This window comes from Herpailurus yagouaroundi, unplaced genomic scaffold, assembly GCF_014898765.1.
Source record: "Herpailurus yagouaroundi ecotype Mexico unplaced genomic scaffold, PumYag 29, whole genome shotgun sequence".
Classification (NCBI taxonomy): Eukaryota; Metazoa; Chordata; class Mammalia; order Carnivora; family Felidae; genus Herpailurus; species Herpailurus yagouaroundi.
Window position 1 is genome coordinate 88,716,229 of NW_024412377.1, and position 24,638 is coordinate 88,740,866.

General features: G+C 35.6%; 1 long non-coding RNA gene across 2 annotated transcripts in view; it reads left to right on the forward strand.

Moving 5' to 3' along the window:
* Positions 1-9,013: 9,013 nt before the first annotated feature.
* Positions 9,014-24,638, forward strand: part of LOC121013453 (uncharacterized) — a 28,882-nt gene continuing 13,257 nt past the window's right edge. For both annotated transcript variants that reach the window (XR_005782720.1, XR_005782721.1), the window contains exons 1-3: positions 9,014-9,136; positions 10,293-10,414; positions 17,942-18,066. This is a non-coding gene — a long non-coding RNA (uncharacterized LOC121013453). The remainder of the gene's footprint in view (positions 9,137-10,292; positions 10,415-17,941; positions 18,067-24,638) is intronic.

Below are 24,638 nucleotides of genomic sequence, written 5' to 3' on the forward strand. Positions count from 1 at the left end.
TTTTGAAGTTCACTATAAACTAGTCAGAAAGTTTGACAGCAGAATGCTACAATTATTTTTTATTGTTGTAAGCAGTCAGTCAGCTGTACAAAGGTGTATTGTGTACAGCTGCAATGTAAAACCTATTTTTGTTTATGCTATCTGTCAACCACTTAATATGGCTAAGGTGCCTGCTGGATGATATTCTAAAGGAAACAAGAACACTTTAATTGGAATAATGTACTTTCTAGTCTATACCTTGTATATAGGGCCTAGCCAAGAAAGGTTCATAATGCATCTGTGGCTGTTAAACTTTGGATACGTGTTGAAAGAAGATAGGCAATTTGTTGTAGACTCTGAGGAGAGGAATGTACCATATCTACATTGGGACTGAGATAACTTGACTTTTATAAATTCTCACATACTGAGATGCAGATTCAGTGAGGAGACCCTTCATTTTCTTTGCCTTGCTGATGATGGAAAACAGAAATATGGACAGTGAGGTATTCTTTCAGGAGGTAACTTTCTGGAGACATATGAAAAGACAATATCCAAACCATGCAGCCTAGTTACTAAAAAACTTATTTTTTTTATGAGAAAGGCATTTAAAATAAAATAAAATATACTATATAAATGGTCCAAAGTCCAAGTCATTTTGCGTAAATTGAATCAGCCCAAGGTAAATTTACACCTATACTCACATAATGATGACAGAGAAAGATGTTATAAATTAGATTTTGTATTCCATGAATAAAGTTTACCATGTGCTATAAACCAAGACTCTAAATCTCAGATATTGCTGCCAAACTGTTCCTTAATTTTTGAGGACTGTTGAATTTACGTTGACCTAATGTGTATGAGTTGTTTTTCCCTTCATATGTCCTAAAGAAAACCAGTATTTTCAGCATGGTAGGAATGGATCCCCTTTTTTCTGTTAGTCTGGAGATACCACCAAATTCGTGTCATGTGCTGAGTTCCCCTGAATTTTTCCTGTTTTGTGGTCAATATATTTGCATGACATGATTTTGTTTATGGTATATCAAACATCCAAATAGCAGTGGACCTTGAAACACCCAAAAGTATCTCATATTTCCTGGTGCCCATATACCTCTGGTACTCTGAACTCACGGATGTCACCATTTTAAGGTGACTGCATCTTAAAATGTGAGGTCACGTTGTAGGGAACTGACCTCATTACAGAAAGTCAGAGAATTTGTTACCACAAATTCATTGATTAATCATTTAAATGGCACTTGGTACTTACAAGTGGCAGTTCTCATATGCTTTCAGACAAAGAGCAGTTAAATACTGAATAATGCTGTTTTTATTTGTTAATGTTATTAGTGGTTTCCTCAGTAGTTTGCAATTCAGCACGACAGGTAGATTTGCATGATGTCTCCAAATGTGTTTAGTTACATGATAGTATTAATATAACTTTCTGTGATAACAAGTAAAATGAAACTACATTTTTCTTTCTGATCAATAGCACTTCTTTTTAGGATTTTATTAATAATTACTTCAGCATTAATGTGAATACACTATTTCATTCGTTTCTAAAACTGTCCAACCAATTTTAGCTGATACTATCAATTATGTATCAACAGGACAAGCAACTAGGGTAGGTACAAGAGAATCTTTACCTCTGCAAATGGTATCATTTTGTTGATAAACCATTGATAAAAACGTTTGTTTTTGGTACTATAATCATCACATGTACACATTACATATTTTTAAATGTCTTACAAAAATGAATGCAAGTTACTTTTCTGTTTGAAAATGTCTGAAGCTGGACATTTGTTGTAGAGTTTAGGTGAGAGGAAACCGGGGTGTGGGCATTATTGCTGTTTCGTACATTTAATTGACAGTGATCTGGCTCCATGTTGGATCACAAAACATGTAAAGAGTTTTATATTTTTGTATAGTTTAATGTTAATCTTTACAGCTTTATAACACAGGTGAACAAAAATAAATTATACTTTTATTAAGATCAGGAAGTAGCCACCTTTCATTTACTTAAGCTTTCCTTTACAAGGAGTTGATTTTACGTGAAACATGAGCTCTGATATGAAGAATCAACTTTTCTCTTTCTTGTGGGAAAATTTTGTTTGGTAAGAACAGAACAATTCAAATGGAACTAAAGAAATTAAATTTGTAGGAATATTGAATATTTGGGTGCTGGCTAAACTTCTTTTGAAAGATGTCAACCTTGATCAGGTCTCTAACAAGAATGAACTTGCTACACTGCTCTCACTCACTCCTTGACTTCTAGCAGTGTGGGACCACCTAGAGTGAAAGATGGCATGTATAGGAATGGAATCATAACTGGCTCTAGCAGCAACCCCAAATTAAAGTCATTATCCCACTAAGAATCCCTTTTGGTCCCCACCTGTGTTGCAGAGAAGAAGAGCATGGTGTTTCAAGGGAGGCTGACAGAGGGGTGGGGGTGGGCTGGTATGTAGTTAGAGTTTGTGTAACCTGAGTTCATGCTTGTATGTACTAGATAAGTGCCTCTTTGCTTACTTTTTTGCTCATAAGAATCTGTATCTAGGGGCTTAAAAAAATCTATTCATCCAAATTCTAGTTCAACTAATATTTCCACTCAATTACAGATGCTGCTTGCCTTGTGTGAATCAGATGGTCATTTTGGCACGTAGGAATTTGTAAGAGTGCCGGTCTGGGAGTGAGATCTGGGTTCGAACTGCTGCTTGTACTCATTTGGAGCCAATTGCATTGTCTTACTGAGCCTCAGCAATTTCTTCCTTTATGTAGTGACTCTAAAAATTACATAAATATACATAAAATATCTGACAAAATAACTAGTACTATATCTGAAACATAAGAGATGCTCCAGAATAGTGGTTACTTTCAAATTTGAATGTGTAGAGTCCAGAATAAATTCAGAGCTGAGTAGTTCTGCTTTAAGAACAGTTGTTTTATCCTGAGAGGGGCAAGGAGGGGTTGAAGAGCCCCTTCATCCACGGCGGGGGGCGGGGGCCCCCGCGCGGGAAGAGTGGCCAGACCCAGTGTGGGGCTATTGCCTGGTTCTCAAGTCAAAGTCCACATTTAACCAAACCATGTGAAATTTTTGCATCTTTCTTGCAGCTTGCAAAAGTTGAAAAACTAAGTGCTTAAAAACAAACAAAAAGAAAGTTGGCACAGAAATACAGTGGTTTTTTTTCTTTTTAACATGGAACCTGACATATAATAGACTAAAGAAACATTTGCTGAAAAAATACACAAGTAAAGGTGAATTTTAAATATGCACACCACTGAAATTTGAAGATAAGTAATTCAAGTTCACCCCTACCACTGTCCTTTTTTTTTTTCTTTTGAGAATAAAAAGTTCAAGGGACTTTAAGAGAATGAAGGACATTCTAAAATGATCCTTCTTTATGTTTACATATGTTGAATAAAAACCTACTTAGCATACACCTTTATGAAGTGTACCTTAAAGTACAAAAATAAATCCATATGAATGCATGTTTCTTATACAACATTTTCCACCACAAATTCTGGCATAGTCACATATTTATTCATGGAATAATCCATCATTTCTTCATAGTGCAAGCATTTATTTAGCATATTGTCTTAAATAACATAGTCAGATGTTTACTAAATACATCCTTTACTCATCCCATGAAGGGTACATTTTCAGACATCACCACATACATTTGGGTTTCGTCAAGATTGCTGTGTATGTAGGCCAAAAAAACGAGTGCCTCCGTAGGCGTTGTGTTGACCTGTTAACCTGAATTTCATTTCTGACTACTTTTGTATTTAAACTTAAATTCCATAACCTATATATGCATGGGGGATTAATTCTCATTTGAGAATTATCCTACTTTAAAATAACTGTAACAGCAAAAATAGGTGTTCATTCCAACCGTCAACTGTTTCAAGATTTGGAGCTCGTCTTCTTGAGAGCTCTTCACAGAGCAGAGCAAAGAGGCTGTTTGATTTTTTTTTGGGGGGGAGGGTGCTGGTTAGGTTTTATTTTAACAGGATGTTTCCTCTTCATCTGTTTTTCAAAATATCAGTTATATCAATATTAGAAGGGTAAACAGCTACAAAATATACAGTATATAGAAAGAATTTTCTTAACTAGTCTATTGGCTAATAAAAGTACACATGAGGAAGCAGACTGAACAGAACCCATGGTCTCTTGTTTCTGGAGAGGAACAAACAGGTTACCCTCCAACAAAATGGGAATAGACACTTGTGTGGTAGGGACAGCATTGTGGTAGAATCAAGAAACCTGGGCCATTTCTGATTCCACCTCTTAGATGTCAGAGGGGAAATGAATAAGCACTTGCCCCTCACGCAGCCTCTCAGACCTCTTTCTCAATGATATATTCCTAGTGATTATAATTCATATAAATCTCAATAAATCAAAATAAGACTGGGTGATGCTAATGTCTTCTTTCTGGTATAAAACTTCTATTTGGGAAAATTATAAAGATGCAGAATCACTTTAAGAATAAATATATGATGCAGATAATATTGTAAAGCTCCCAGCTAATAGCATCAGCCCACTTACAAGTGCTAATTCTAATGTACGAAAGTGTAGGTTGAATGTTCAACTTTGCAAACACATCTATAAAGATTAGAAAGGGAATTATCTTTCTTTCTAGGAAATACACATGTAAAAGTTAATGCAAGAAAATGTTTCTATTTCATTATTTATTTTCTTCATTGCACTTTGACTTTAAGGCCAAAAAGAACTATCTTTATGCTAAACTTTGCATATTTTTTTATCCTGGGACAATTGATGATGATTTTAGATTATTATTTGAATATCTGTTGTAAAAGTGTTTATAGGTTATTTTTTGTAGCTTAATAATCTTTATAATATCATTTTTCACACGATACATATTTTAACTGAAGTGTGAAATCAAGATGATGTATTTACCTTTGTTTCTGCAATACAATACAATAATGACCTGATAAAATAGATGTAAAATAATCATCCTACTAAATAAATAATAAATAAATACATAAATAAATAAATACATAAATAATAAACTTTATGCCCATGTTTTTTGGATAATAAGCATTTTTCATAGCAGCATGTTTATTTTAAAGATTTTTAAAAATTGTATTTTGAAACATGTGTGACCTTCTCTTGTTAGGACTTACTGAAAAATTTTTGTCAACATTCGGCTTTTTCAAGTAAAAGACAAATGTAGCCTACAGAGGTCCCCCCCCCCCCCCCGTATATTGCAAAGGACTTGTAAGGACAAATTTAATCAGGTAGTTCAGTATTTACAGTATATAAGAACTTAGGATAGCCACAGAGAAACAAGAGGATAGTTGTGCCTCACTTTTCTTTACTTTGAAAAAGAATGTATCACACGGCAATTTTTACTGATGATTAGGACTCCGAGATGTCCTAGTAAAATGAAGTGCATGTGTCATACCTCACTCATACCAATCCACAAGGACATTCTAATAACAAGTTTGCATTTACTTATGTTCATAATTATACAGTTAATACTTTTCTTTACATTGTTTATTTTTTAGCAAATGTCCCATTTTATATAGAATAAATTGTAATCAGTGTATAGTGCTATAATAGTAATAACACCAGCAGTTGTATTGGCTCTCCTTCCCACAATACACTCATGCCAGTTTTCGATATTGCTGTTTTCTGCTGCATACACATCGTTATATGCTTCTCACCAATCAGAATCTTCTCTCTTTTCTATCTCTCTCTCCCTCTCCACCCTTATCTCTCTTCCTTTTCTTCCTCTTTTTCCTCCAGCCTTTCCTTTTCCCAGCCCAGTTGCCTGCCTTCCCTGCCCTCAGTTCTTCACTACAGAGGACAGTGAACATATTAGGAACATTCAGTTGTGGTTGGGCTTCTAACCTTGCTCAACTCCAGCATTAGCAAAGGGATTCAGTTTCTTGAATTCATTAATAGTGTTTTGCCACAAAAGGCTTTGTAGTTCTCTCCTGAATATTGAGCCTAGCTTAATAACATTCCATTTATGTTAAAGACACATTTAATCTGTAAATGTGACCTTTAGAAGAATTCTCTTGTTTTTCATTAAAGAAACACTGCATTACAAATATTAATTATTCCTTGATGCCATATTTTAATTAACTAATCATGTGCTATTTGCAGCAATAAAGAGTGTAGTAATGTATGTGCGGTAATGCTGTGTAATGCAAGATCGATATCAAAGGATCTGTTGCTGCAGAAAAGACATGTTTTGAGTATCTTCTCTGGATGAGTTTGCTTATATGAAACATTTAGTCTAGAACGATGCTTTGTTTTGCTTTGTTTTTTGTATTTTTAAATGCCAAGGCAGGTCTGATTAAAATGCTGAACATATCGTTAGCCCCATCACTAATAAGTGAACGTTCACTGATGCATATTAGCAAGGTCTAGCAATGTGGTGAAATTGTCACTTAAGTGCTGGGAATCTGAACACAGAAAATGACAGGCAATGCCGAAGGTCCGGCTCCAGTGCATGTCTTCACTGTAGCTAGAGTCACTGGAATGGTGAAACCAGTTTAGGTTCAAGGTCGCTGCTGACATTCAGCTGTCATGGCTTCATTGTCTGCAGGCCTTCTCTCCATTGACACATTCAAGAGTACTTTATAGCAACCACAAAGAGCCAGTCAATTGATACCATTACACTTCATGCACACACAAACCACAAGCCTGTTCAGGACTGTTGATACAGTCTAACATTTATTCATTAAGGGATCTATTGAAAATGCAACTTGCCCAGCCCCACTCTTAACAACATAGACTTACTTGTTTAGTCCAAACATTTAGCTACGTCTTTTTCAAGTTTTGCACAGCATTCTCTAATTGAAGTAACATTATCTGCATTTTAATGCTACACCATTTATGTCCAATGAAAGATTACCTGAACAACCCTGCCATTACCACACTAGTTTAAATACGGGCAGTCGTATAGAAAAAATATACACAAAAGATGTAAGCAGGGGGAAAGGGAGATATTTATTTGTTCTGGGAGTGCCACGGAAATCCAATTGCTCAGAAATGAAATAAGAGTCTGGAGTGAAAGGAGGGAAAACCTAAGCTTGGGTCAGGGAAGAGGCAGTGATTAGCTCCATTGTTAGGAGCTCTTTGAGCTTCGTTGGTTGTAAAGAAAAACCCACTAATGAATCTATTGAAGCTTGCCAGAACTTTGTGTGGAAGACAACTTAAGTTATGGTGCTTATCTAAAAAATGGTAGTAAAGCATGTGGATATATAAAACAGCACATATGTCTCTTTATTAACAGCTTGCCCATAAAGACAAAAAAAATTGTTTAAAGGTTGTCTGTTCAGCCTTTTTAGCACATATATGTTTAATTCAGTATTCACTGGTCTTAAAAAAAATCACCTCAGTGATAAGGAGATACAAGAAAATCTATTCAATTTAATAGTTAAAAGACAAGGATCTAGGCAGAAATATAATGTAGCTAATCTTTTCTTGGTGTTCTACCACTGTTTGTAAAGAAAGATGTGTTTAAAAGTCAACTTAGCATGCTAGTTCACGTTTGCATATTTTAAATATGCAGAAACCATTTCATTAAGGAGCGTGATCAACTGACATTAAAAATAATCGACTTTGGAAAAAAAAGATCAATATGTCTATGTGCTACATTTAGTAAAAAATGTTTATCATGCTTCCATCATATATGGCATCTCCAACATAAAATTGAGTCCATTTTTGCGATTCAATTAATATTAATTCCATATGCCTATTTAATTCTACAAAACACGTTGCAGTGTCTCAAATAAGGCTGGTATTAAAGTAAGGATTCAACGAGGCGGCAGTATACTAGGAAAAACAATTGTGGCCAACGCCTTGGTTAAGATCATTGCTAGTACCTGGAAAACCTACAATGTATAACAAGTAGAAGTGGAACATCTTCTTCCAAAAGTTTTGCCTTAAGTTTTTCCAAATACTTTCAAATGTTATGTTGGTGAAGCAAAGTTCAAACAACGAGAAAAGATCCTCCTTCTCCCCGTGTCCCACCCCTCACTGTCAAACTCATCCAAATTCCATGATTTTTCACCAGAATGAAGTTTGTTACTTGGGAAGCATGACTCTCTGCCTCTGAGAATTTGTTTTATAAGTAAATGAATGTTAGGTCAATGAATTCACTCATTTTTTTCATGATGACCAAAGCATTATTTGGACAAAGCATATTATTTTGGGGCAACAGGAGTAATCACAAGCAGAATTCTTTCCTAGAATACTATGGGTCTTTTTCCTTTTGGCATCTCAGATTTCTGTCTAAGGTCCTGGGAGACTTCTTGTGGAGATTATCTTGTAGTTATCAGAAAGTTGTCTCTTCAAACCCATGTCCATATAAGGGAAAGTACCATTGCCATGGTATTGAGCAACTTTCTTCAGGTCTTTATTAATTATTCAGTGATCAAACTAGGATAAGCAAAGGCTAAATACACACTAGGTAAAAATGAGTGATATGTCTCAGGTCCAAACCATCATGAATCCATTATGTTAATATTGGTTACAAAGACTGTCTCTATTTCTGTAAGATTTCACATCAGGAATTTTGACTTATTATTGATAGTAGGGCAATGGGAGGATGAGAATTACAAGAGCTATATAAAAAAATTGAAGCGATAAAGGGAAGCAATATTTATAGGATATCTACTACATTACAGATGTTATACTGGGCACTTAACCTATGTTGTTTAGTCTGTACAACAACCCTTTATATGTGGGGATTATTATTATTTTATGTTATGAATATGAAGAGAGAAGTTCCAAGATTCTATAAAACTTACCTGAGGCTACAAAGCAAGTAATAACCCTGCGATTTAAACTCAAGACTATATTCTCCTGAAGCTTAAACTGCATAAATACTTACTTCAGCCAAAGAATTTGGTAACATCTGGCAGATATTACTGATGCCATTTATGGTGAATATTGCCATTCTCCTTCTCCTTTATAATGCCTCACTTTATTTTTTCCAGATTGATTCCCTACAATGAGCTTTTCATTTTGACCTTCTTTTCGTGTCTTTCCTGTGCTCCTAGAGAACATTGAAGATCGATCATCTTCTCTATTAGATGCCTTCCATATCAGCTTAATAGAAGCAACTTCACTAATAAATGACAATGGTCAGCTTATTTACAACATTTCTACTGGATTTTTTTTCCTCAGGTAAAGAATATGAAGATAAATCTGTCAGTCCAAAATTCTGGGTCTCTGTAAATATTATATAAAATTATCTTATAATCATTCAAGCTCCCTTCCAAAACTTTCATTTATTTTTGTTAATTTAACACTTTTTTTCGAGGAAATTTCTTTTGAGATGAGGAAATAAACTTTATAGTAAGTTACCCTATATTTTCAGATTTTAGGTGCAGACATGTAGGTTAAGTTTATAGTCTGTACGACAGTACCCTTCTGCATATTTTGTTCGTGTGTGTGTGTGTGTGTGTGTGTGTGTGTGTGTGTGTGTGTGTGTGTAAACTTCCAGGCATATCCTACCTAACATCTAACCATTCTCTATTTTCAGCACTCTTGTATGGAGGAATTTTTAATATGCTTACAACATATTTCTTCTAGAAAAATAAGACTATTTAAATGTAAAGTTATCTGTAAAATATCTTTTTCCATTTTTTGAGTATTCACTCATTTAAATGACAAAGAAATTATTCCACTTGAAAATTATAAAGGATATAGTGCTTTTGTCATAGACACTTTTACTTTCCCTCACAATGCCTTTTTTTTGTCTGTCCAGGTCTATTTCCAAAAACCATCCTAAATTGGACCTTACTAAAAATGACACCAAATAATAGCAGAAGGCGAGTGGTGAGCCGGACAATTGACTTTCACTTTCAAACTTCGCTAAAACTAGATGTGTATTTATACTTTTCATGATGTACCTTGGTCAAGAACATTTTGAAATTATATTAAATTATCTATTAAAAACCAAAATTATTTTTGGGAAACTCTCCCCCTGTGTAATTTTTATTTTTACTCTTCTCTACTAGTACATAGTTAAAGCAAATATTATGTGGCATGGTTGCTGTCAGTATTTCACCCATTTTGGTGAAAAAAATGTAAGTCTTACAAATAGCTTACAGAAAAATAATAAACTCTTTTAAGAAAGTGAAATATGCTTTTAAGATATGCTTTCAGTTAATTTCTAATCTAGAAGGAGGCTTATTTGGTGGTTGTACCCTATAATTAGGGAGATCAGTAATCAAGACAACTGTGATTTATTTTACTAGGAGAGCTCAGAGACTGAAGACATCTGGCCTAGACCAGTCTGCTGGTAAAATTCAGAATACACCTAAATTTGCTTTTACAGGATTCTCTTCAGAGGAATAGGAGGAGAGGTTATATTCTCTGCATGAGGACAAGTCTACAGTGTCAAAATCAAGTAATATTTGTCTTCTGACAGCAGAACGTTGTATCATATTTCTAAGGACGGTAAGCACTTGGGTGGACGTCAATGAATACTAAACACTAATTGGTCTGATACATCCATATGCACATACGCAAATACACATGGTGGCCTGTAATGGTTGAAAAATTACATTTTGCTTCCATGAAGAGATGTGTCACTTTTAGGTCAGAGAGGGATTTTGGAGGGGTAATCTCCCACAATAGAAAACTATCCTGACAATGGTGGTGGTTGAGCGTTGTTTGTTGTTTGGCTTGTTGATGATGCTTAGCCAAGGAGACACTTCCTTTCAGATCCTGTCTTCCAAACCCCAGGGCTCTGTTCTGGGCAGTTCAGCCTAATGGAATTAAGCCTGACACGTTTCAACTCTATTTCTTTATAAAATAAACATAAAACAATGGTTTCGATTTCTAATAAAACTCTTGAGGCATGTGGGACTCCAACTTTCCCTGTTCTTTACACATCTGTAAATAAAGCACATAAAAGAGGAGCACAACAGGATAAATCAACATAAATTTGAAATCCACTGCAGCATATTAAATGGCGCAGTCTCAGTCAAAGACAGGCTGACCCCACGGCTTCGTGCAGTTTGAAGCTAATTGTTTTCGTCAGGATGGGAACGTCTGGAAGTCCATGGCTGTATCCCACCAGTAAGGCTCCAGTAACTGAGCCGGCCCACAGAGAATGGACCCACTTTGTAGCGACACAGCGGGCTCAGACACCACCTATTCTGCTCTCCAAACTGTCATGCATAACAACTTTATTGTGCTAAATTGAACTTGAAAGCAACCAAAGGCTATGAGAAGGAGAGGCTATGAGAAAAGCGTGCTGTCAGCGCTGGCAAAGGCTGACCTGGAAAGTAGGCTCAGAGACAGGGGAATAAAAGACCAGGCCCCATGAACACCGCATATTGTTTCATTTTAAAGTATGATTCCCATACCAGAGAAAGTAGCAAATGTGATGTAAATTTATTTAAATAGATTCGACCGCTTAAAAGTTTGCCAGCCGCTCTTATCCAACTTTCCCAGCTCTCTGATTCGTTACTTACAGTGGGAATATAATGACATATAGTCATCATTGTAACAGCTTCTTTGCAGGGGCACAATGATGATTAATAGCCAGCAGCAAATTTTCACATGGGCTCTGAAGCACTATGGCATTAAGCAGCCAAACAGTCCCAAATCCCCCTTTTCTGTTCCGCTGAAAAGTCCCCTCCTTGTACCTTGCAGATAGGAACAAAGCCTATCTTAATTCCAATCAGCTTTTCCTCATTCAAAGGGACCTTCTCTTTTTCATAATTGATTCATGTGCATTTTTTAGTGTTTCACTGAGCCGAAGCCACTTTTCTCCTTTTTTCTGTTCTGCCCCCATACCCGCGCCCCTCTTTTTTTTTTTGAGGAGTGGGAAACATTTCAACAACAACAACAACAACAACAACAACACCAATAACAACAATAAAAAACAGTTTGTTTTTTCTTCCCCAAATATTTGCTAAATACATTTCTCAATTAGTATTCATTTGTGTTTTACATTTAAAGGGTTTAAGACAAGAATTAACTCCTGGATTACTTCATCCTTGGAAAAGGTTTTAGTTATAAAAAGTATGAGCTCACTGAAATAACTCTGGGTGGGAGCCCCCCAGGGATGCCCTGTTTGGTTGGGGGAGTCTCAGGACCTCTCATTCCCACGAGAGACTCGCAGTTGGAACAAGGACAGACTCCCTCGCTCTGGACAGATCCTTTTTTTCCCCTGTGTTGGGAACCATCAGAAAACGGAAAAGTGACCAGAGGGGAAGGCAGCAAATGAAAACCTCCTAACCTGCTCTGTCCTCAAGTATCATTTTACCCCAGAGTAATCTCGCATTATAATTATTTGCAGAAACCCCTTTGCTATCTGTAGAAGCGTTCTCTCCCATCTACACTTTCTGCCTCCTGTGAAAACGACAAAAATGACATCAACCAGTGCTGTCGTAAAAGGGGATTCCCACATGCATACTCATCTGTGTGTCTGTGACAATGCAATGACCACCGTGTACAGAGTCTTTGTACTTATACTTTGCATTTTACTTACGGTTCTTAAAATTCTGCCCTCATTTTATAGGGAACAGGGTGACTATATGCCCCTGTTTGTTCAGGACAGGCCTCAGTTATGTCTGTTGTTTTTATATAACTATTAGCAGTGCTCTCTTTCACTCTCCATTTGATTTGAGCAGTTTGCAAAACCCCTACCTTTTTGTTATTAAAACTGTTCCAAATGACACACAGACCGAAAGGCCAGGTTGTCTCTTACCCAGGTGCTGTAGACTGATTTACTGCATTGCAGTTTGGGGGAAAGGATCTGACTTGGAAACCCTGCTGCCCATGTGGCAGCACTGACTTTTGTCTCGCCCACTTTTAAGAGGTCAGCTGACCCTTTACAGCTTCTTTGATACGTAGCAGAAAGGAGGTCATTTGCTGAAATGAAAGACACATTGCAAACCAGATTTTAAGTGTGACACTCTTCTTCAGCTGGGTCACGGTTCTCAGTGTGAACCAGAGCAACACAGTTCGCTGGTCAGATAAAAATACTATGCCATGTTTTTGATTATGACCTTTCTCTTGCTTTGGTGTCTTCAAATGGTTAAATGAAGACTATGTCAGATTGATAGGAGGGATTCTGTTCATCGTTTTCACTCTAGTGCTTATAAAAAAAAGTAATGTGAAAGTGGCATCATATATCTATGTTGCATTTTTCATACAAAAAATCTCATACAGGAAAGTGTATTCTAGTCTTTTGGTTATAGAACCAAAGTGGCTCAGGGAGTGTTACAAATCCATATGGTAATATTCCTGAAGTCTAGATTTTGTATTTGGATTTCAGAGTTAACAGAGAGATGTGTAACATCTTCTGTGAGCAGAGAAGTATCTACTCACTGAGCCACCGAAGAGGTTCACAAATGTTGTTTATCACTGAAAGTACATGGAATTGGTGGATTCCTGATATGCTAGTTTCAGAATAACTTAAGTAAGAACCTAAAATTTCTCACTTGCCATCAAGTCACAACCCTTAGTCAAATATCAGAAGGACATGCATAGAAGAATTATGACTCTGTTCTAAGTTCTTTTTTACAGGAGCACTGTCCTTTAGTGAAAGTGTCATTCGTAGCCAAATTTGGGCCTATCCAATCTTTATGGGTGCACTTTTTTCCCCTTTTAGATAATTCTTTCAGAAATGAAATGAGTGTAGTACATGAATGATGTTTTCTGACGTACTCTTAAGTCTTTATTTTCTCATTATCTTACTATTATGAAGAAGTATAACTAAGACTTTGATAAAAACCATCAGTTTTGTTAGATTATGGTGTTGAGTCTGGCTGTGAAACTCCCACCTTCATGAAGGATTTTGCTTTTTTCTGGCTAAGACAGAATTCTTAAATGCAGTGACCTGTGGGACTCTCATATAGGTTGCTTCTTCATCCCTGAAGTTCTCTGATGAATTGCTAGGGACACACAGAGGATGGACCCAACACTGTGCTCATCTTGTGTACTAGCACCATTTGAGGAACTGAATGAAAGTCAGGGTGCCTGTTTAAAACTTTGATTTGAGATTGTAATGCTGCCCGTTGCGTTGCTCACCTTCCTTTAGAATGTCATCAAGTGCTTTTCTGACAGTAGAAAAATCTCTTTATACAAAATATGTAAACTAAGACCCACTGTCATTACACACGCAGAGCTTACTTCTTTCCTACCCAGACCTAATTCTTCCTGGATGCCTAAGATATTTACTTTATGTACATATACTCCTGACTCTCTAATCTCAAGCCAGTTAAACAAATATGTCATTCCCAGGGTGATTATTTCTTATTACATGATGTGTACATTTAGAAATATTAGATCTCTTAATTGATTTCTATCCTGTTCTTTGATATAATCAAGCTTAAGCCTCTACTCTGCTTTTCCAAGTTTTTCTTTCTTTTATTCACTAATAAAACTCTGGTTTCTTTTCCAGTTATCATGGAAAAAAGGGCATAGAGAGAGTGAGCACAAATCCGTGAAATGAATCATGGTCGGTCTAAATTTTTCATTATAATTCTATTCTCCTTTGCCAATGTTTGAGTTAGAGATGGGCATGTCCCTCACCACACTAAGGCACATCATAATCAAATTGCTCAAAACCAATGGTAAATAAAAATTCTTAGAACAGTCAGTGAAGAAAAGTATATTATATAGAGGAAAAGTATATTATGTAGAGGATGACAGTAGATTTCTCTTTGGAAGCAATCCAACAGAGAAAACAGTGAAGCAGCATGTTTGCAGTTTGAAGGAAGGAAGGGAGAGAGAGAGAGGAAGGGAGAAAGAAAGGGAGAGAAAGAGAAAAAAGGGAAAGAGAAAGAAAGAGAAGAAAGAAAGAGGAAGAAAGAAAGAGAAGTGAAGGAACAAAGTAAGAAAGGAATGGAGAAGTCTGTTAACCTAAAATTCTATACCCAGCAAAAATAGCTTTAAAAGATAAAGTTGTTTCAGACATACAAAATGACCTGCAGACGCCACACTACAAGATATGGTAAAGAAATTCCATAAGGAAGAAAGAAAATAAGTCTACATGGAAATGAAAAGCACTAGAAATGTCTATTTCATGAATATTTTATTTCATTTATTTTAAGGCTAATTTAAATCTGACAACTGACTTGTATATGCTATCTAAAGAACTCTTAAAACTCAACAGTAAAAAAAAATCAATTAGAAAATGTGCAAAAGATATACGTAGACATTCTGCTGAAGAAGATACAGAGATGGCAAATAGGCACATGAAAAGATGTTTAATATCCATTAGGGAAATACAAATTAAAACTACAATGAGTACGTTGATTAGAATGACTAAAATAATGAAAATAGTGATAGCATCAAATGCTAGATATGGAGAAACTAGATTATTCATACACTGCTGGTGGGAATTTAGAATGGTACAGTAGTAGTTTTTAAAAAGCTAAACATGCTCTTAGCATATGACCCAGCAACCACACACCTGGGCATTTATCCCAGAGTAATGAAAATGTACATCTATACCAAAACTTGTATACAAATGTTCATAGCAGCTTTGTTTGTTAAACCCCAAATTGGAAACAACCCAAATATCTATAACATATGAATGGATAAATGTGGAATGTTCACAGGAGGGAATAACTATTGTTATGCATAACATTGTTGTGAACTATTGATATGTATAACAACATGGATAAATGTCAAAGTACTTATACTGAGGGAAATATGCCATATAAAGAGCACATCTTGTAGGACTTAATTTATATAAAAATCCAGAAGATGCAAACGAATCAACAGTGATAGAAAACAGATTAGTAGTGCCTGGGATTGGGGGGGAAATGAGGGAGGGGGTATTGCCGAGGAGTATGAGAAAGCTTGCAAGAGTGATGGGTAAGTTCATTACCTTGGTGGTGGTGATTGTTTTATGGGTTTATACATTTATCAAAACATCAAAAAGTTCACTTCAGTTTATTGCACATCCACTATTCTTTAAGAAAAAAAAAATAACAATAGAGGGAGAGTCTGTTCCCCTCTCCCTTTGATTAAGACTGCTTTAACTAAGAAAATATGGCAGATTGAAGGTTGTGTGGTCTCTGAAATTAGGTAAGGAAAGTCCATGCAGCTTCTCCCGGTTTACTTCAAGATGCTCAACTTAAGACTTGCTGATCCACCACGTGGGAAATATGGCTACCCCGAGTGCCCTCTGCTGGGGAGACCACATGGAGAGGACCTGAGACTAGGAACAGATGAAGAGCTGCTCAGCCAGCATCCCTTGGTCAAGCTGTCTCAGCTGCGGCCATCATGTGCTTGTACTTGGAGAAGAGAGATCCCAAACCAGAACCATCCAGCTGAATGCTGAGAGTTAATAAAGGAGTGTTGTTGCTTTTTGTTGACTTTAAGTAAAGTCTGAGCCCAACATGAGGCTTGAACTCAGGACCCAGAGGTCAAGAGTCACGTGCTCTACTGATTGAGCCAGCCAGGGACCCCAGGAGTGTTGTTGCTTTACATTAAGTTTTGTGACAATTTGTTACACAGCAGTAAATGACTAGAATCCTACCTACCCTATATTTTCCATGTTAATAGTATAACTTCCATTCTTTTCAGGAAAGACTATTTTGTGTTAACAAATGACTAAATGTAATTTGTGCTTTATACATTTTTTAAACTTTCCATATAAAGAAATTTGCAGATCAGAAAGAATTGTCATCATATATGTCCTAGCTTTTAGTTTAGAAAAAAAAATAAACCTCATCTGTGAATTAAGAGAACTACTTGTTTCAGTCAAAACCCTTCAAATTTAGTTAAAATCAATCAATCAACAGACTACTGAATGTTGGATTTTGTTGAGGATCCAAAAGATACCTGGCTTGCCATGACCTCTAAGCATATATCACCTGAGTGGTGAAGTAAAGCCTTTTTGTGGCAGGATGTGGTAGAAGGTCCTCATGGAGGAGGAAGAATTTGAGCTATAAATGATAAGTTATAAATTTCAAAATTTTAATGATTTTGAATTACTTCATTTTGTCTCAAAGAAAAATTTATTGTGCACAATTATCCTACTAATATTAGAAATCAGGAAATACAACCTGGGAACTCTTATTTGCTAATCAGGCAATTTCCTCCCACAATTTATCTATTTCCTTCAACTCAGGGTTATTCCTGAATGTATATTTTTCAAACACTTTGTCTGCTTTAATTTGAAATAATCTTAGCAATGGGACAATTGTAATACAGCTAATGGGTAAACAGGGGTGCTGCTTAATGCAGTCACGTTGAGAGGTGATGGATTTGATATAAATAGTAGCTAATAACATTAACCTGTGTTAGGTCTAGAAAACAATTTACAGTGTTTTTGCATTCAAAATTTATATACTAGAAATATATATTGGAAATGTCTTTGGTTTGGCTCTCATAAGCTGAGAGTTCCAGTGGTGTGCTGGAGCCTGCCTGTACTGGCTTGCATGGGCCAAATGGTATCACCTCTTTTCAATTCCAGCCAGAGTGGGAGTTCTGACACTACAGAAATGGCAAATGTTGTAAGTCAGGCCTCCCTCACCCTGGCTCATCCCACTCCAGAACAGATTGTTAAAAATTTATCACCACAAACCTGGTTAAACTTCCAAGTCTTTGGATAGACATCAGTTTCAGCAGGTTTCTCTGAGTAGGAACAGGTCTGAAAACTGTATTTGTAGGTGAGGCCAATGCCAAATGAGAGAGGATGAGTATGAGTTAGTGGGAAGGAAAAGAAGCAGGTAATAAGTTTTCAAGAAAGTATTTTTTTTTAAGTTCATTTATTTTGAGAGAGAGAGAAGGAGAGAGAGAGAGCGTGAGTTGGGGAGGGGCAGAGAGAAGGAGAGAGAGAATCCCAAGCAGACTCCATGCTGTTAGCACAGAGCCAAACATGGGTCTTGATCTCACAAACCACGAGATCATGACCTGAGCCAAAATCAAGAGTCAGACACTTAACCAACTGAGCCACCCAGACATCCCTCAAGAAAGTATTTATCACAGTAGTGTGAATTTTTTCTTTTCCAGCTTCTGCGCATCCTTGAGGGACAAAAATGTGACTTCCTGACTTCTCCAAGAGAGGAAAGAGGGAAATAATGGCCAATGAGGTAATGGGAATTCTCACCTTTACTAGTTCCAGAAGCATGACAGAGGTAAGCCTGAAGTTTCTGTATGGGAAGGATTGTGCCGATGAGAGAGAGATTTGACCATCAAGATCCAAAGGCCTGTCTTAGGAGGTTGTAACACTAGGAAAAAAACATTTTTTATGTTTCATTTTTTTGAAAATCCCTGTAAAATATAATACGCACATTAATAAACATCAAGGTTTTTATATCATGATTTTAGAAAACAATTTTTAATACAGAAAATTTTACTCTTATTCCTCAAACCACCCCTGTGGTAAGCCATGATAGAAGAAGTATCCATCAGCTTGTGAGATGTTCTGATCCTGCCTACTGGGAAATCGGTGGCCTCAGAAATAAATCCAGACCTACACAGGGTGACATATGATGGAGAGAAAGCACTTAAATTGACATGCTTGTAAAATATGACTTGTAATTTAAGAACAAAAACCTCTTTGTGGGAGACTTAAACTAAAAGACAATGGAGTATTTGAGAGAACTGTTGCTATGTGAGACTTTAGGAGGGTGATGGAGATATGGCCGGTTTGCGCCATGATCAGAGATAAACACGTAATAATCACCATATTTGCATTTTTAAAATGTAAAATATGATTCTCACTGTATTGCTCTCCAACCCCCCTTTTTAAATAATGTTTATTTTATTTATTTTATTTATTTTGAGAGAGAGAAAGAGACTGAGAGAGCAGGGGAGGGGCAGAGAGAGAGAGAGAGAGAGAGAGAGAAAGAGAGAGAATCCCAAGAAAGCTCTATGCTGAGCATGGAGCCCCACACAGAGCTCAATCCCACCACCATGAGATCATGACCAGAGCCAAAATCAAGAGTTGGATGCCTGACTGAACCACCCAGATGCCCTCTCCAATCCTGTTTTAATTGACTCCCCATTTACCTCTGTTCCCGGGTTGTACTGTAATATGTGTTTTCTGTTGCACTATTGAAATCCAATCATCTCTACACTCTAAAAAGGAACCATATCAGAAGATTACAAACCTTGGCCCTTAAAGTATACACAGTGTAGTAACGTGTGTAAGAGTGAGTATGTGGTCTGCAAACCTTTACAAATAGTTTTCCAGTTGACAGGCCTAGTAGACAACATTAGTCTTCCATGTCTCCTGCCTATTTCCACGTGGAGCTTCTCTGGGCTGTTGCCTCCTAATACATGTACTTCCCTACACCTCTGCACTATTTCCTCTTCTCATTGGCATTTATAACTCCCAGGTTTGTATCGTTTATGGATTTCATTCATGTACCATTTACCTTTTTTTCCAAATAATTAAGCTCAAAATTACATTAGAGCTTACTCAAGCTGCTTGCCACTTGGATAAATTATACATCATGGCTCCTCTAGTCAATCACCATCTAGCATTTTCAACATTCTGCAAGTCACTTAGCTTTATTAGTTGTATTCTCTGGCAGCCCTCAGGAGAATGAGGCTTACCCAGGGAATCACAATAAGAAAAACATGCAGCAGTTGATTTTTGTTTTCTTTTAACATTTCAACTTGAATGTGTTTCCGGTGTCTTTTTTGTGAAAAAGAACATTAGTATCCTCTTATCCTATGCTAGTCAACACTATTATTTTGGAAACCAGTAAGATGGAAATACTTTCACTTATGTTTAGCTAAGGTTTAATATATAGAGAGACATGTGGAAATCATCTTCTTACATATTGCACCTTTATGAACAGTTCATGTTTTAAAATTCAGGTAGATACTAGTTCTATTAATTATGTTTAAGTTATTTTTCCCCTTATTTTGGACTTGTCTAACTTGTAGTAAATATGGAGTATTTGTTCACTGCTGTATCCCCATTACCTAGAACGTTATCTGACATAGTAGGCACTCCATAAATATATGCTGAGTGAATATTAATAAAATTGACTAAAAATTTAATAACTATATCATTCTTTGATGGTAAATATTGGAATATAAATTTAATGAACATAGAAGCCCTGCTTGTACTTTCTGTTGATCTCTAGTAAGCAAAGTGCCTTGGCAATATAATGTGTGCTCAATAAATGAGTCTTGTCCAATATTTTTAATAGATATCACCCAAGTAATGTGTCTGTCTATCTTAGTGTGAGCTCCCTGGCAATTTACATAGTGAGTTATCTGAATCACTGTATCATTTCTCCAGATATTCTAGTATATTCAGTATTTAAGGAAAGGTGTATAACATACGTCCCATAGCTTCAATACTTGGCACACCTTCAACTGTGGAGTATCTGTGTTTAAAACCATAATTTCATAAGTGCAAAGATTCTTAATTACTCTCTTTTCAGTTACTGTGTTCTCATTACAAAAGCAGTACATATTATAGGAAATGTTATTTTCTTATTATGGAAAATTTGTAAATCAGTGATGAAAAGAAAAATCACTCAATTTTTTTCCACTTAAAAATGGCCATTGAAACTGCAGTATCTAACCTTTCAATTATATGTTTGATGTACATGTTTATAGATCCTATCACTATATTACATGTGATTTTGAAACTTGCTTATTCCCATTAATTTAACATGAACATCTTCCTATGTTTTATATATTCCTTATGGAATTATTTGAATGATCAGAATCATCTTTCCTTGAATCATTGCATGGTTGATTTCTTCTTATTCTTCTTTCTCCCCTTTTTCATCTCCTCCTGAGTGAGGCTTCCTTGATTACCACCACAAGTGGCCATGACTCCCCACCCCCAGCTTTTTTCTATCATGTGAAGCATGAAATGTGTCTTTATTCATTATTGTACTCCCAGTGCCTAACCAGTGTCTGACATTTGGTTAAATATTTTTGAAAAGAAATGAATAAATGAATGAAGGAAAGGATGAAGAAAAGTCTGCTGATAAGTCCACCATAGTGATATAATGCCCCTACTTTTATACATTAGATTATTTATGTCTCTTTTATTATTATAAATATCAGTTTGACATATTTCCCTGGATAATTTTTCTCTGCACATCTATGATTATTTTCTTAGTTTATATTTCTAGAAATAAAATTGCTGGGCTAAGGATAAGCAAAATGTTAAGATTTTAAGTATTACCAGAAAGTTTGTGACAACTTACACTCATCAACAGTATTTCAAATTGCCACATTAGTCAAGTCGGAAATAGATTTTTGTCATTTTAAAACAACACTATCAGTCAAGAAATTTTACCCCATTTTAAATAAAATGCAATATTTTATTGCATAAGCACACAATTATTTTCCTGTGTTTACTGGTCATTGTCATTTCTTCTTTTCCTTTGGTTAATTGTTCATGTACTTGCCAATTTAATATTTTAAGTTTTTCTATGAGTTCATTATATACTGAGAAGTCATTTAATTTCTTTTTATTCATTTTGTAAGTATTTTCAGAGTTCATGGTTTTTCTATCAATTTTATTGTGTTAAAATTTCCATGTGATGTCAACTTGAAAACATTACCCAAAAAGTAGAGATAACATATATATAAATCTATTTGTGCATCCCCCAGCTTCCACAATTATCAATACATGCCTAATCTTGTTTTACCTCCCTACACTCAGTTCCTCTTTTTACCTCTTCCCAACTCCTGATTATGTTGAAGAACATTATATCATTTAATCTGCAATTATTTCAATATGTATCTCTAAAAGACAGAGACTGTCCCCCCTTTTTAATATTTATTATTGAAATATGGTTGACCTATTTTTTAAAGACTCTTCCATATAGTCTCAAAACTAAAATAATAGTTTATGGTATAAAACAGAAGACTTTCAATTGTTATGTAACTTTAATCTTTTTCCTTAAGGTTTCTGCTTTTGTTATTCTTAGAAAAATTTCCCTTCACGTCTTATAAAAATATATCTAGCTTCCTCTAGGATTTTAATAATAGTCTTTGTAGAAAGTTTTGAAAATACAGGTGAATTAATTAAAAAAGAGTTGAATCTCATATGTCATGCATATCACTCTCAATATTATAGTGTAGAATATATTCTATGTATATAGAAATGTTTTAAAATGTATTTTTATAAAATTAAACCATATTATTTTTTAAGTTGATAATTTAGTCATCCCATGTCAATGAAAATTGACCAACATTATTTTCTAAAGGTGTATAATATTCAAAAGTAAAACTGTATCATAATTTATTTTGCCCAATGTCTTAATGCTGAATATTTAGATGGAGTAAGATTTTTTGACAATGTATATCATTAATTAGGTTAATTAAATAAATACTGAATCCCTCTGGTATGCCAGACACTATATTGGCACTGAAGATGCAAAGGTGAGAAAAAACACACACACGCGCGCACACACACACACACACACACACACACAAAGTGCAGGTTCCTTTGTGGCATATGGCTTAAAGTAGTCATGAACATTTTTGTTCACATATCTTTGCATTTAAAAAATTGTTTATTTTGGGGGGTGGGGGGGAAGGGCAGAGAGAGAGAGAATCCAAAGCAGTTTCCACACTCAACATGGAGCCCAATGTGGAGCTTGATCTTATGACCATGAGATCATGACTTGAGCCAAAATCAGGAGTCAGATGCTAAACTGACTGAGCCACCTAGGTGCACATTTTTGTGCCATTTTTAATTGTTTCCTTTGGATAAATTCCTAAAAATGAAAAATACTTAAAAAAGTAATTTTCATAAAGACTTAAATTTTCCTACAGAATGATTTTGACATTCTACATTAAAAAAAATTAATATTTACTTATTTTTGACACAGACAGAGATAGAGCATGAGCAGGGGAGGGGCAGAGAGAGAGGGAGACACAGAATCAGAAGCAGGCTCCAGGCTCTGTGCTGACAGAGCCTGACACAGGGCTTGAACTCACAAACTGCGAGATCATGACCTGAGCCAAAGTCAGACGCTCAACCAACTGAGCCACCCAGGCACCCCTTGCCATTCTACATTTTAATCTGCACTATATTAGTGCTAGTGCCAGGTATCATTGCTTTTTTCAATCTTTGGTAATCTGATAGGTGAAAAATGATTTGTCACTGTTATTTTCCTAACACTAAATGGTAAAGTATTCCATTTATTATTAATGATATTAACTGCTTGTTCATATGCTTATAAAACCTTTGTATGTCTTCTTTTGTGAATTACCTGTTCATGTTCTTTGCACATTTGTTTCTTATTGAGGTGTCTGCCTTCTTACCTTTTATAGTTTTGTTTTTTCGGTTAAAACATTGAATGTCTCACAGCAATGATTACTTATGGAGGTTATATATGTAAAACCATTAAAATATTTTGGCATTTGAAGTCTGTAGTACCAATGCAATAATAGTACCAATGCAATTTGGAGACTTTTCTAAATTGCTCAACAGTGTCTATATAAATATCTTTATATGGGAAGACTCAATTGAAGGCACCAATCCATGCATAGGTGAAATGCTTCTTTAGAGTTAAATGTAAAACAATGATAGTTTTGTGTTGGAAGATAGAAGAAATGGTGATTATGGAATTGCTAATGGGTGATAGAGTGTTCTGATTTAAAAATGGTAGTATTGGCAGTATTGATGAAAAATCATTGCTATCTGTCCGCTGTCATATTATACAAAATGATGTTGAGAACTCAGAATAATTCTTAATGTGTGTATAACAAAAGTCACCAATGCAATTAGCACCCTTGTGGGCAATATCAAGAGAAAATCTCAAAGATTGAATTATTGTGGATATAAAATACATTTTCACCTGTGACACAAATTGGCTTGGAAACATAGACTTCCTTAGATTAGACTCTCTCTAGTTGGTGAATAGGGAACTGATTTCAATTTCTAGGACCATTAATCTTTTACCTTTTATGGGTAGTAAATTATCTTTAAATTAAAACAAACAAACAGTATACCTGTCAGACTGTATCTCAGAATAAACACAGGCTGCCAACAACTTGTAATTAGGACCTCTAACTTGATCTACTTAAATGGCTTTGACAAGTAGAGGAACATAAAACCAATTTTCATTTTCAAAGAGGAAAATAACTTTTAATCAAAAATTTGAAAAAAATGACATACTTTCAATTTTTTTTACAAATGGTATATCACACTGAATTTAACCACATTTTTATACATAAACTGAGTGATTATCTCTATTGTCTGTGTCACATTTTTTGTTGTATTTGTTTTTATTTTTGTTTTAATGTCTTATCCCCAAATTAAAAGTAGTAGTTTGAAGGTGGAAGTACTAACATTTTCAGCACACATGGAATCAGTAACACTACATTTTAAACCATATTAATTGTCAACCTGAATGACTAATGTCTTGAGAATGTTCTCCATGTCCCCTACCCAGCATGCTTTGGTGGAAAGCGGCTTTAACCAATGGTAAGCTACCAACCACATAATTGCTAGCATGAAGGAGGGGCAGAAGTCATCTTAGCTATTGTGGAAAATCTACTAAATTTATTGTTGTTGTTCTGCTCATTTGCACTGGATAGAGGGAGGCCATCTAGATTTTTCCTCTGCTGTCACTTAAAAATATTAAGGAAATAAAGGCTATGGAAGGAAGTCAGTTAAGATCATTTAAGTAGCATGTGATGGGATGGAAAACCTGCCTTAGTCACATACAGCCTGAGTCACATGACACAAAATTCCAGAAGTACTCTGGCTGCA